This window comes from Corylus avellana, chromosome 7 (genome assembly GCF_965113065.1).
Source record: "Corylus avellana chromosome 7, dhCorAvel1.hap1.2, whole genome shotgun sequence".
Taxonomy (NCBI): Eukaryota; Viridiplantae; Streptophyta; class Magnoliopsida; order Fagales; family Betulaceae; genus Corylus; species Corylus avellana.
Window position 1 is genome coordinate 16,068,979 of NC_142496.1, and position 14,033 is coordinate 16,083,011.

Here is a 14,033-nt window from a genome sequence, read left to right on the forward strand (position 1 = left end):
ATTAAGATTTCTTGCTAATATCTACCTTTGTTAATTTATTATATAAATAGACTGAAATTATGTATGCCCTTTTGTTGGATTTTATACGATTTTGTATACATAAAATAGAGTGGGATTTTATAAAATTGTATACCCTTTTCTTGGCAATCACTGGATAGCATGCATATACAATTTTATAAACAAAGTGAAATGCATACTGAATTATGTAAACAGTAGGATTCCGTAAGACTACAGAATTGAGAGAATTTTGAATAAATTTTTGATTATGTATGTGTGTTTAAATAGAGTACAATGAAAACTGAAAGTCCTTGATAAATGGATTTAGTTATATCTAGAAAGGTGAAAACAAGATTTTCATATATAAAATATAAGGGTAAAGTCCATATACTCCCCCCAAACTACCAGCAAATTGGCAATGTCACCCCAAACTTTTAATTGTGACAATGTCCTCCCAAATTATCAAAACATTGTCAATGGCCCCCCTAAGTCTAGCAAAAAGATAAAAATGCTCATATATATTTCTCAATAAGACAAAAATACCCCTATAAATTAAAAAAATAAAATAAAAATATTATTATTATTTATTTATTTATTTATTTTAAAAAAAAAAAAAACCAAAAAATTTTAAATTAAAAAGTAGGATTTTTTCTTAATTTTTTTTTAAACAAATATATATTTTTTTAAATGGAAATTTTTATTTAAAAAAAAAAAAACTTTTTTTTTTTTTTTTTTAATTTTGTTTTAGAAAACCAAAATTTTTAGGATTAAAGGGAAATATATGAAAGAAAAGTCAACCTCTCATTATTTCTCATTGAATAACTGATCATAACAAAATTCAACTCCTTATTACACGTTAGGCCCCGCTGTATTTATAATAATATGAAAACTTTGAGCAAAAGTAAAACTAAGCCTATTATGGAAATGTATAAAATAATAAAGGAAGAAAATTAGCTTCTATAAGGTTGTGGCATAAACCAAGCCTTTTGTGCCCTTGAATAAGAAGTTAACACATTAGCCTAGAACAAGAAATGCATATACACTCAAAACACTGGATCTTTCCTCTAAAAATCCTTCATCTACGACAATTTCATAGAAAAACCTCTCTTTCTTTTTTTATTTTTTATTTTTTATTTTTTATATTTTTATGCCTTGATTTTTGTTTCTTTCAACTGATTGGGTGAACTCATTTTTGGTCCACAATCTCCTAATTTGGAAGGTCTACAATTTTTCTAAGTAGAGAGAGCCTGTTCTTCCTAATTCTTTCTCCTTTCTGCACACGGGCAAAAGCAAATGGGGATTATTTTATAAATAACTGAATGTTAAGTGGAATTGACCAATTCTGTCAACAGAGAAAAATTTCAATTGGATTGCACAGGAGATCAATGCGACTTTGATATACAAAACCAAGAACAATAGTCTCTCCAAGATCCATATATTGCCCAGGAGCACATTTTAATGTTCATCATAGCACATGAACTTTAACAGCCAAGCGGTGGGGTTAGCTTGGGCGGTGCAGGTGTGGGCCGGCATGGGCGGTGCCGGTGGAGTTTTCTTAGTGGCGATAAGAGAAAATTTAAAGATAGGTTTTTTTAATGAAATTCGTGTGGATGAGGAATTTTAGAGGTTAGATCCCATGTTTTCTGTGCATTTACTTTTCTTGTTCAAGGTTGATGTGTCAATCTCTTTGACTAAACTCAAAGTGATTATGAATTATATTTTAAGTATTAGTGTTTCTATAATGCTACATGTAATTACCTAACATACCAAGACTTTGACCACGAAAGATCTCATTCCTAAATGTATCAAAGTGGCTACTACGTACAATTCCCATTTTGAGTTCACATTCCTTTGAGAATTAATAGTTAATATTATAAGTAATCGTGAGTTCAATTTATTCTTATTAACAGTATTTCATAAAATAACAATTCACGTGGTCCACTTAGTGCATTGTAACTATATCTACATATCACTAAGAAGTCTCAATTTCCATAATCATGACATATCATCATTATACGTTACTTAAATCTTCTGCATAAATCTCATTAACAAACCTAAATTATATTTAATGTAAATTAGACTACACGTATATAATATGACATGTCCAATATTATAATAATTTAAGATAACAAACAATTTTTTATTAAAAAAAAAAAAAAAAGGCAAAAATGTCGTACAAATCAAATCGGTCTCCTGGTGAGTGCAAACTATCATATCTTAACTATAATGTTGAAATGGGACCCATATCACCTAATACTCAACTGCCCAGACTGTACGTTACTTAACTAAGCAATTAATGATGATGATGTTTGTGGTCGTGGTTAGGCGGCATGCCAAGTTGCCAACAGAGGGGGGCCGAGTGCTGCCTCAGCAAAACGTCCAAATCCTTCTACATTATTAGAGAGAGAGAGAGAGAGAGAGAGGAATTCGGTATAATGGCATGCCTCCATGGGAAGTGGACTAGTGGGAAGGAATTAATAGCTAGATTGGCTTCAAAGACGAGGGAAATCAATTGCTTCCAAAAAGAAAAAGAAGAAGAAAAAAAATGCAGAAAAGGACACGTATTCCCCTTTCTGCTCATGAGATATTTTCTTTTTTGGTTTTCTTATAGCAAGGGTCAGCGTCCTCAGCCTCATCCTCTAAACACGCATTCCTAAGGTAGCTGGTCAAGCACATGCTTGCCATGCAATCTTTTTCAAGGAAGACTTGTCTTCTGTAGTTGTTTCTTCTTGTTGTAATCCCTGGAGATATTAGTTTGCAGAAGCCGCCATGGGAGGCACCCAGTTGCTGCTCTTTCTTGCTTTCTTTTCTGCTGGAATGCACCTTATTAACTCGCTTACAGATGCTCGTGATAGTAAGTACACACCATGTTTGTTGTTGTTTTTGTATTCTTTGTGCACACCATTTTTTATGTTTCTCTCTCTCTCTCTCTCTCTCTCTCTCTCTCTATATATATATATATATATATATATAGAGAGAGAGAGAGAGAGAGAGAGAGATATGTTCTTTCATTTTGATCTGTCGCCCTGATTTGTAAAATGTTTGCCTTTCTTTCTCTGTAGAATTGTCTTACCAGCACGATGTTTTCTGTAAGATAAAATATATTATTTGTCATTGTTGTTGAGGTACTCTTCGATTAGAGGCTGAAGGTTACTAGAAATTGCATGATCTGCTATAGCTATACTGTGTACAACATTTTTAACGAGTTTACTGACAAACAATCTCATAGCTAGAATCGTAAAAAGTGTTAAAAGTAATAATTAAGTAATTAAATTTACCTATTCCTATCCGTTTAAGTTTTTTGATAACTGGTAATATGACAAAACAATAATGAGTTAAGAAAATACATGAAGAACTATAAACCTCAAGGGCTTGGCTCAAGTATATTAGGTTTAAGGTTCGAATTCTTTTAGGTGCAAACTATTCTTTAGGGCTACGGCTGTTTGAGAAGTTAGAGTGAAGTTAGAGTCTTAGCTGATCCGTATGAAAAGAGTGCTTTGCACAGTTATAAGGTTTGCCTGATATAAGTTGGTACATGAAGTGACCCTACCTTGAAGGATTCCTTGTCATAAATAAAAAAAATTAAAATAAAAAAAAAAATCGAATAAAATATTTTATTCGATTTTTTTTTTTTTTTGACAAAAAATGGGAATATGCTAAACTGGAAGAACTTTGCACATGTCAAAATTCACGATCTTATATGACAAATTTACATGGTGATGACATTTTCATTTGGGGGTAGCTACTTGGTAGTAGTGTAAGAGAGTAGTGAGAGTAATGTGATACAACTTTTGTGTAAAAGTCATTCAATTTCATACTCGACGAACTGCGTCTGATTTCATACTTGACGTGATGGTTGGCTCTAATGCCAAATGATATAAACGTTGTATAGAACTCATCACCCTTGAAAACCAATTTATAACAAGTGGATGTCCAAAACTTTATATGCATATGATTAAAATTGTACTTAAACCATTTGAGACACTTAAGATTGTAACGTAAGGCAATGGTGGTGGTAGTGTTTATTTTGTATTATCTATAGCTAGTACTGCTAACTCCCATCTATACTTTCTACTGTCAAATTTATCCTACATATAGTTTCCTTGTATCAAGCATATGATTAAATTTATATTGGTGCAGTCTCTGCACTCCAATCCCTGAAGGAGTCGTGGGAGCACACACCACCAAGCTGGCGAAATTCATATGATCCTTGTGGAACACCCTGGGAAGGAGTTACTTGCAACAATTCTCGGGTGACTGCATTGTAAATATCTTTCTATTACTTACTGCCTCCATTTCTTAGTTTTTCTTGAACTTTTTTTTTTTGTTTTTTTTTTTTTTTCCTGTTTTTGGTCCATTGTCGATTTTTTTGTTTTCAATTATTCTCAGGGGATTATCAACCATGGGCCTCAAAGGGCGACTCAGTGGTGACATTGGAGAGCTCTCTGAACTGAGATCCTTGTGAGCATTCTTCTTCTTCTTCTTCTTCTTCTTTGAACCATTGCAAATACCTGCATCAAGTTTCCAACAGATAACAAGTTGTACAACAAAACAGATTCTTCTGCTCTGTTTTTTTTTTGTACATGTCTCATTCTTAATTAGCATGTCTGTTCTGTTCTGTTCATTGAAGTGGTGATATTATTCAATTTCCAGGGACCTGTCATTTAACCGAGACCTCACAGGTTCCCTGTCTCCACGGCTGGGGGATCTACAAAATTTGAACATCTTGTAAGATCCAATAATAAGCAAGCTAATTTTCCTATCGTCCCTCCATCCAACTCTTTTAAGTAATTTATATATTTCAATACACTGAGACAAGCATGTACTTTTTTGTTTTTCATCTTTCAGAATCCTAGCTGGCTGTAGCTTCAGTGGTGATATTCCAGATGAGTTGGGGAAGCTTGCAGAGCTGTCCTTCCTGTAAGATCTGCCAAAGTTATCTCATAGTACTTCTTGAATGAATATGGCAGTGCTTTTTTTTTTTTTTTTTTTGCTTTGTCTGCTTTATTCAGCACTACATTCCCTCCCAGGGCTCTCAATTCAAACAACTTCACTGGAAACATACCTCCATCTTTGGGGAATCTCTCCAAACTCAACTGGCTGGACCTGGCAGTTAATCAGTTGACAGGCCACCTCCCAATATCAACCCCCACTACCCCAGGCTTGGACCTCCTTCTGAAGATTCAACACTAGTGAGTTTTTTTTTTTTTTTTAATATATTTAGAACATTGATTTTCGCACAAACAATAGCTTGACTCCTACAAACTTGCAGCCATTTCAACAAGAACCAGCTTTCAGGTCCCATTCCAGCCAAACTTTTCAGCTCTAAGATGGTACTGAGACACGTGTAAGCTGCTGATACCACCCATCTGTTTATATTCAATGTTTTTATGTTTTTCTCCTTCTAAATGTTTGTGGTTGAATGGCAGATTATTTGATAGTAACCAGCTTTCTGGAAGTATCCCATCAACATTGGGACTTGTACAGACTCTTGAGGTTCTGTGAGTAAAACCCACCTTAATTCAACCTTTTTCAGCTACACCTTTTCTTTACTAAATGTCCTAATTCCCTCACATTCATTGGAGTTAAACTGTTCCAAATTGCAACAGTCGGCTCGACAGAAATGCTCTGACAGGAGATGTCCCATCAAATCTCAACAACCTTACACACATCAATGACTTGTGGGTATTTACTTCTTAGCAGTATGTAGTGATGCTGTTTTAGCATAATCATATTGGAGGTTACTTAGCTTTCTTGTTCATGCTGTTGTGTCTTCCCTAGGAATTTAGCCCAAAATCATCTGACTGGCCCTTTTCCAGACTTGAGTAATATGACCGCCCTCAATTATGTGTAAGTGGCTGACATGGGGTTGCCATTTGTGGTTTTCCATTTCTCTAACTTGTTCTTTTCATGAACTAAAGAACCTTACTCGATGGCTTATTTTTACAGGGACCTTAGTAACAACTCCTTTGACCCATCCGAAGCTCCAGCTTGGTTCTCAACCTTACCATCACTCACCACTCTGTAAGTCTTTAGTAGGTCGAAGATCCGAGCTCATTTGCTAATGCTTTTTAAGAATGCTTTTTGCTTTTTAGGAAAAAAGCAAAAGCATAACAAACAATTCAACGCACAAAATACTAAAAGCTACTTTTATATTTATGTCACACAATGAAAAAGCTAAAAAGACATTCTAAAAAGCGTTAGCGAACAAGCCCCGAAACTCTCCCTGCATCCGTCAAAAAGATCATGCAAATAAAAGATCTAATAACTTTCTTGACTTATAGCATATGCTAATGTGTGATTTGTGGCACAGGGTTATGGAATATGTAAAACTTCAAGGGCCTGTCCCGCAAAAACTCTTCAGCTTTCCACATATACAGCAAGTGTAAGTTCTGATTTGTACAGGAGGGAGCATTAGAATTTGACAATAAAGAGAAACTGTAAGTTTGACAATTCAATTCCTTTACATTCTCAGGAAATTGAGGAACAATGAATTTAATGAGACATTGAACATGGATAAGGACATCAGCCCACAATTGCAGCTTGTTGATTTGCAAAACAACAAAATAACCGCAGTAACGTTTGGCGGCGCTGGTTACACAAAGATATTAAAGTGAGAGAGCTTATGGCCTTTAATCTTCAGCTTGAATGATATTTGTATTTTCTCCTAGTCATCAACCTTATTTGTAAATTTTACATACTTCAGATTGATTGGAAATCCAGCGTGTTCTTCCCCTATTATCTCGAATAGCAAATACTGCCAGCTTCGGGAACAAACTACAAAGCCATATTCTACCAGCCTTGCTCATTGTGGAAGCAAATTCTGCCCACTTGATCAGAAGCTCAGCCCTCAGAGTTGTGAATGTGCTTATCCATATGAAGGAACATTATACTTCAAAGGACCCCATTTCAGGGAATTGTCCAATGTAACTATAACTATAACTAGGTTTCGTTCACTTGAAATGACCATGTGGACTAAACTGGGCCTCACTCCCGGTTCTGTTTCTCTTCAAAACCCCTTTTTCAATGAAGCTGACTATCTTCAAGTGCAGCTGGCTCTCTTTCCAGCAGAAGGAAAATATTTTAAAAGATCTGAGATTCAGAGAATTGGGTTTGATCTGAGTAAGCAAACTTACAGACTGCCTGCAGAGTTCGGACCCTACAATTTTATAGCATCTCCTTATGTTTTTCAAGGTTGTTCAAATCACATCTCCTTATACTCTCATCTCTCTCTCTCTCTCTCTCTTTTCTTCTCTGACAAAGTTATATTTTTCTTCAGACTCAGACAGAGGAACTTCCATTAGCACTGGTTTGATTGTTGGGATAGCAGTTGGCAGTGCCATTTTGGTTCTGGTCCTTCTGGGGGTAGGGACATACGCTGTTCGGCAAAAGAAACGTGCAGAAAAAGCCATTGGAATGAGTAGACCATTCGGTAATTACTCCATAAAATATTTCTTGTTGTGTAGTCCAAGATTCAGGCATCTATATGTTGTAGGGAGATTAAACATCAGACAAATTGTTGGCTTGTGTGGCTAATCTTCACTCTCTTCCAGCTTCCTGGGTACCAAGTGGCAATGACAGTGGCGGTGCACCACAATTAAAGGGAGCAAGATGGTTCTCTTATGATGAACTCAAAAAGTGCACCAACAATTTCTCTGACAGTAATGAGATAGGCTATGGAGGGTATGGCAAGGTAAATTTCCCAGTATTTAATCTGTTCTTTTCTATTTTTTCTGACCATCCTAGTATTTAATCAACACCAGTCACTGCTTGCTGATGTTTTTATGGTTCTACCTAGGTTTATAGAGGGATACTCTCTGATGGACAAGTTTTGGCAATCAAAAGAGCTCAGCAAGGATCAATGCAGGGTGGACTCGAGTTCAAGACTGAAATTGAGTTGCTTTCGCGAGTTCATCACAAGAATCTTGTTGCCCTTGTGGGCTTTTGTTTTGAACAAGGAGAGCAGATGCTAGTCTATGAATATATGCCTAATGGGACGCTTAGGCAGAGCTTGGCAGGTACAATTCACTTTATTTCAATCAACCAAAAGGTTATTTGAATAATCTACACTGTATATCCACAATCTATGAGAGCTTAGTTCTTTGGTAACAGTCAAATACTTCTTTTCAAAGTCTAATAGGAAACTATTTGCATAAATATGAGTTGTAGGGAGATCTAACATTCATCTTGATTGGAAGAGAAGACTCCGCGTTGCACTTGGCTCAGCTAGAGGACTAGCTTACCTACATGAGCTTGCTAATCCTCCCATAATCCACAGAGATGTTAAGTCCACCAATATTCTATTGGATGAAAATTTAACAGCAAAAGTTTCAGATTTTGGCTTGTCTAAACTGGTATCGGACACTTCCAAAGGGCATGTTTCCACTCAAGTTAAAGGCACACTGGTAAGTAATAATACCACAGAATCTCTTGCTTTATACAGTTCTTCAATCAGATATGTTTCATAGAGCAGCTACCTTGTCTTCCTGCATTTAAAAAATGTAGAGGAGACAAACAAAATTAATCTAGCTATTCAAGCAAAGATTAATTTTCATATTACTAGAACAGTTTCCTAGTGCCAGACGCTCGATTAATTCACATTTGTAAAAAGAGAGAATGTAAGCATGAGAGCCCACTGGTTGGTGCTAGCGGGTATAGCTTTGATGCATAAGTCAGTATGGTGTTTAAAAAGAAATATAAATGCACTCAAGTCTGATTTTTGAGCTTAGGGCCAAAAGTCCGTCTTACTTTGTTGGAGCTTATCATTTATAGTATTATGAGTATGACTGCTTCCATGCCATGTTCGAGCCTGGTCGTGGGATTTTCCTCCACGATGGCTTAGGCTTAAGCAACCTACATCCCTTATTTAGGATTGTATTTTGCATAATGGGTTTGAATGTGGTTACTTGGCTTTGTGTGCACTTCATTACTATCAGAGCGGATCCCCTGTTGCTCATGGCATAGTGGAACCGGGCCTTTGAAGCCGCTTTTTACTTACTAACCAGTTTGGGCCTAGGTGTGTTTTGTCGGCCATGTAGCCTCGTCGGCCCAAATCCAACACATATTAACAACAGCTTCATTTTTCATTTTTCATTTTCATGCATGCTTTTATTAAAATTCAAAGTAAATTCTCCATTAACAGGAATCTCTATTGAATTTCATTTGCAAAATGGCTTGTGCTTGCAGGGTTACCTGGATCCAGAATACTACCTGACTCAACAATTAACTGAGAAGAGTGATGTGTACAGTTTTGGAGTGGTTATGCTTGAACTGGTAACGGCAAAGCAACCGATCGAGAAGGGAAAGTACATCGTCCGGGAGGTGCGAATGGCGATGGATAAGAACAATGAAGTACACTACGGCTTGAAGGACATGATGGATTCATCCATCAGAAACACACCTAATCTTATAGGGTTTGGAACGTTCTTGGAGCTGGCCATGCAATGCCTTGAAGATACAGCTGCAGACCGTCCTACAATGAGTGAAGTGGTAAAGGCCATTGAGACTATCTTACAGAATGACGGCTTGGCTACAGACTCTACTACTTCTGCATCATCATCTGCCACAGACTTTGGAGCTTCAAAGGCTGCTTTTAAGCATCCTTACAATGACTCTTTGCCAAGAAAGGATGTCAATGACAGCGATACGTTTGATTACAGTGGTGGATACACAATTTCGGCAAAAGTCGAACCCAAGTAGTAGTAAGCATATATATACTCTCTATCTTCTACATTTTGTTTTTCCTGTTTAATTGCTTTTTAGGATGTGTCTATTGATATAATATACAGAATATATTATACATTAATTGCTGTTTAATTGCTTTTGTTTTATATTGATATATGAAATTAATTCACTTTTATGCTCTCTTCTCTCTCTTGCCTGTGTCGGCGCGTGAGGGGCGCGTGAGAGTTGGTTTGTGCTAGTTTAGGTTGTATCATGGCTGGTTCGAGGAGGTGGTCCGTGGAGTCAAAGGAGTTTGAGGTTTTGATTAAGGTGGGGGCAGCTGGGGTAAGGATTTTAGAGAGGAGTAATAGGTTCAAGAGGTCCATTTTCTTGAAAAAGGACGAATTAGCGTGGATGGTGAGAATAGGAGAGGCGCTGGTGGCTGTGGACAATTCAGAAGTTTTTTGGGATCAGTCTAGAGCTGGGTATCCTAGGATAATAGCTCAGAAATGTTCAAACAGGCATGGATGTTTTCTGACAGTGGAGGAATTTGATGGAAGAAGGAGGTGCGGCTCAATCATCATCCCTGAAGGACGTCGTGGTTTTGGGTGGGATCGTTTCGTCGAGGAAATACGAGTGGCAAACTCGACCCTCTGTGACTCTCAAGGTGTAAGTGAGAAACGAGTGTTTAGGGAAAACAAGAGAGATAAGGAGGTGAAGGAAAGAAGGAGCTATGCGGAAACACTGAAAATGTCATTGAAGTCAACCAAGGATTGCTGCGATTCTTTCCAAGAACCGAAGAACAGAGTGACTAGGAGGCAGAAAGATGGTTCTGACCACAGGAAACAGCAAGCTCAAGTTTATGGCAGCAAAGGGGTGGTTCTGTCGGAGACCCATGGTTCGACGTCGGCCTTTGGTGCTTCTGGGGTGGGTCCGACGAAGTTGCTTTTGCCGGCGAGGTCTGATACAGGTCCGGTTGGGTTTGGTAGGCACAGCGTGAAGAATGGAGGATGCATGGGAGCGCCGATAGGAGCTCCGGCGAGTCGCAATTCTTTGCCGGCAGGGCAGAAGGTGTCGACGTCAGCCTCTGGGCAATTGAAGGGACGGGAGGGAGTGGTGAACCATGCTGGGCAGACCTACTCTGCTGTACATCTCGAGCTCCTCAACGTCAGGGAGACTTTGAGTTGTCTGAAACGAGAATGTGACGTGGGATTGCTTAAACTTGATAGAGTATTCAAGCAGCTGGAGGGTAGTGGGCTTGGGCAGGGAGATAAGAAAGGTGTAGGCCAGCAAAATTCAGTTTGGAAAGAAAAGGGAAAGTGTGGGCTGAGCTCAAAGCCCAATAGCAAGATGAAGGTGAAAAAAAGAGTTGTTTTTAAGCCCAAAGGACTGCTGGGATCAGGAGTGGGCTGCTCCAGTAGAGATGGACTGAATTTATGTCTCTCAGCTGAGATGGCACTCAGGGAGGAGATTGAGAAGAAATCGTTGGAGCTAAGACCTCACGTGGTACAATTGGAGAACTCGTCGCTGCTGGCCGAGAAGTTTCTACCTGTGGGTGGAAGGGCTGGATCAGCGGAAAGGGGTATCTTTACAGAGGTTGCCGGCACCTCTGCTCGGGATGGCATTGGGTTTATGGTCGGTGAGAACCCAAGCAACAGAGTCTCCACCTCGCCGGTGCAGGGTCAGTCTACCGGAAAGGGAAAGGGTTTGTTGACTTATAGGAGAAGGCTTTTTGGGCAGAAAACATGGAATGATGTGTCGGTAGGCACGATTGCGGTTTCTGGGCAGGGGAAAGGGCTTCTGGGGTCGAGGCCGGAATCAACCCAGAGGGTGCCGGAGACGCAAGTTTCGCCGGAAAATGCCCAGAGCTCGCCGATATGTTTGGTGGAGACCGGAATCTGTCCAGAGGGTGCCGGAGAAACTGGGGAAAGTGTTGGGACGCATGGGCAGGGGAAAGGGCTTCTGGGGTCGAGGCCGGAATCAATCCAGAGGGTGCCGGAAACGCAGTTTTCGCCGGAAAATGCCCAGAGCTCGCCGATATGTTTGCTGGAGACCGGAATCTGTCCAGAGAGTGCCAGAGAAGCTGGGGAAAGTGTTGCGACGTATGGGCAGGGGCAAGGGAGACTGGGGTCGAAGCCGGTTTCAGCCCAGAGGATGCCGGAGATGCAATTCCGGCGGGAAAACACTCAGAACATGCCGATGTGTATTGTGGAGACAAGAGATGGGGGGGCAAGTACGGGTGTGGGTAGTGATCAGTTCCTGGTGGAGATACCCTCTTGTCGGAATAAAGGGAAAGTAGAGGGGAGCTGTTCCCAGGAATTCTGTCGGGGGGAGGCAAGCAGTACGAGTCCGCAGTTATTTGGGGGAAAAAAAGGAGTGGAGTGTATGCCGGCAATGGAGCCTTTAGGGACTAGCTATAGCTTGGAAGAGGAAAGTATCTCAGATTCTGTTGGGTTGGAGGAGTTAGGGCCAGGTTTGATGTCTTCAAGTTGGGTAGTTAAAAATTGCCTCAAATTCTGCCCTAAAATTGGTATTTCAGATGAAGGGAAGACAGGGGAGTTGGAGCTGTTGTTCAACTCTATTGAAGCTTCTAGGATTCAGGGCGATGCTGATTTGGGAGGCCTCTTTGCCTATGTTCCAGCCCCAACAGGATTAAAGGAGCTCAAGGATGGTGAGAGGGGCACGTTGGTGGATCATGAAGCTTAATATTGTAGCATGGAATGTGAGAGGGTTGAATGCCCTCAAAAAAAGGTTGCGTATTAGGGGTTTATTGAAAGAGTGGAAAGTAGATGTAGTATGTTTGATTGAGACGAAGATGGAGGATATTTCCCGAGAGGTGGTTCATAGTCTTTGGGGAGGCCAACATGTAGGATGGAAGTTTAAAGGATCGAATGGTTTGTCGGGGGGGATGTTATTGATGTGGGATAGGAGGGTGGTGGAGTGTAAGGAGGAGTGTGTGGGGCATTTCTCCTTGGCTTGCTCTTTTCAAAATGTGGAGGATAATTGGGAGTGGGCTTTTGGGGGGGTTTATGGTCCGAATGAGGATGGGGAGAGAAGGGCTCTTTGGGAAGAGTTGGCTGATTTGATGAATGTGTGGGAGGTTCCTTGGTGCTTTGGAGGGGATTTTAATATCGTTCGGTTCCCTAGTGAGCGCTCCAGTGTTTCTTACTATTCCACTGGCATGATGGATTTCTCGGATTTCATCTCAGAGAACAATTTGGTGGACATGCCCTTGATGGGGGGTCAATTTACGTGGTCTAATAATCAAGAAAATGAGAGCTGGTCTAGAATTGACCGCTTCTTGATTTCCTCGGATTGGGAAGATCACTACCCTGCAGTGTCACAAAGAAGACTTCAGCGCTTGATATCCGATCACTTCCCTTTATTATTGGATTGTGGGGCCCCTTGTGGAGGTAATAAGAGCTTTAAATTTCAAAATATGTGTGCTTAAAGCTGAAGGCTTTGTTGATAAGGTTAGTTCTTGGTGGGGAACTTATTCATTTGAGGGTTTACCTAGTTTTGTGCTTGCTAAGAAACTGAAATCTCTCAAATTGGATTTGAAAAAGTGGAATGAGGAGGAGTTTGGGGACATTGGGAGAAAGAAAAAGGAGTTGTTGGGAGGTATCCAGGAGTTGGATGATTTGGCAGAGGAAAGAGGGTTAGCTCAGGAGGAAAAGGTCCGAAAGGTGGATATGGTGAAAGAATTGGAGAACACCTTGCTTTGTGAAGAAATCCATTGGCGTCAAAAATCGAGAACTTTGTGGCTCAAGGAGGGGGACCGCAATACTCGTTTCTTTCACAAGATGGCAAACTCTCACCGCAGGTTCAATCGAGTGGAAGAGTTGCGTATTAAGGGTGTTCTTTCCGATGATCCAGCTGAGGTAAAAGCTCACATTGTGAGTTATTATCAAAGCTTATACTCGGAACAAAGCACGTGGCGACCTAGAATGGACAACCAGCCTTTTTTGTCCATAGATGAGGAGGATAATAGGTGGTTGGAAAGAGATTTTGAGGAAAAGGAAGTTTGGGAGGTGGTTAAAGGCATGGATGGTGATAAGGCTCCGGGTCCAGATGGTTTCTCCATGGCTTTTTTTCAAGCCTGCTGGGGTGTTGTCAAACATGATGTCATGGCGGTTTTTGCCGAGTTCCATCGTAGACGGCAGTTGGTGAGGAGCTTGAATGCAACTTTTATTTCCTTGATCCCAAAAAAGGCAGATGCGGTGGAGATGAAGGACTTTCGGCCTATTAGTTTGGTGGGAGGGGTGTACAAAATTGTTTCTAAGGTTCTTGCAATCAGGATGAGAACTGTGTTGGGTAAGATCATATCATACTCTCAAAATGCTTTTATTGGGGGACGCCAAATCCTAGATTCT

At 39.9% G+C, this 14,033-nt stretch overlaps 1 pseudogene across 1 annotated transcript; it reads left to right on the forward strand.

The window, feature by feature from the left end:
* Window positions 1–2,512: 2,512 nt before the first annotated feature.
* LOC148584554 (leucine-rich repeat receptor protein kinase HPCA1-like) lies at window positions 2,513–9,755 on the forward strand (annotated as a pseudogene). Its single transcript, XR_015912791.1, has 18 exons — window positions 2,513–2,851; window positions 4,138–4,261; window positions 4,387–4,458; window positions 4,651–4,725; window positions 4,846–4,917; window positions 5,028–5,189; window positions 5,270–5,344; window positions 5,427–5,498; window positions 5,607–5,678; window positions 5,779–5,847; window positions 5,947–6,021; window positions 6,311–6,382; window positions 6,473–7,191; window positions 7,277–7,429; window positions 7,551–7,690; window positions 7,796–8,015; window positions 8,167–8,402; window positions 9,184–9,755. The product of XR_015912791.1 is annotated as a leucine-rich repeat receptor protein kinase HPCA1-like (transcript).
* Window positions 9,756–14,033: the final 4,278 nt, after the last annotated feature.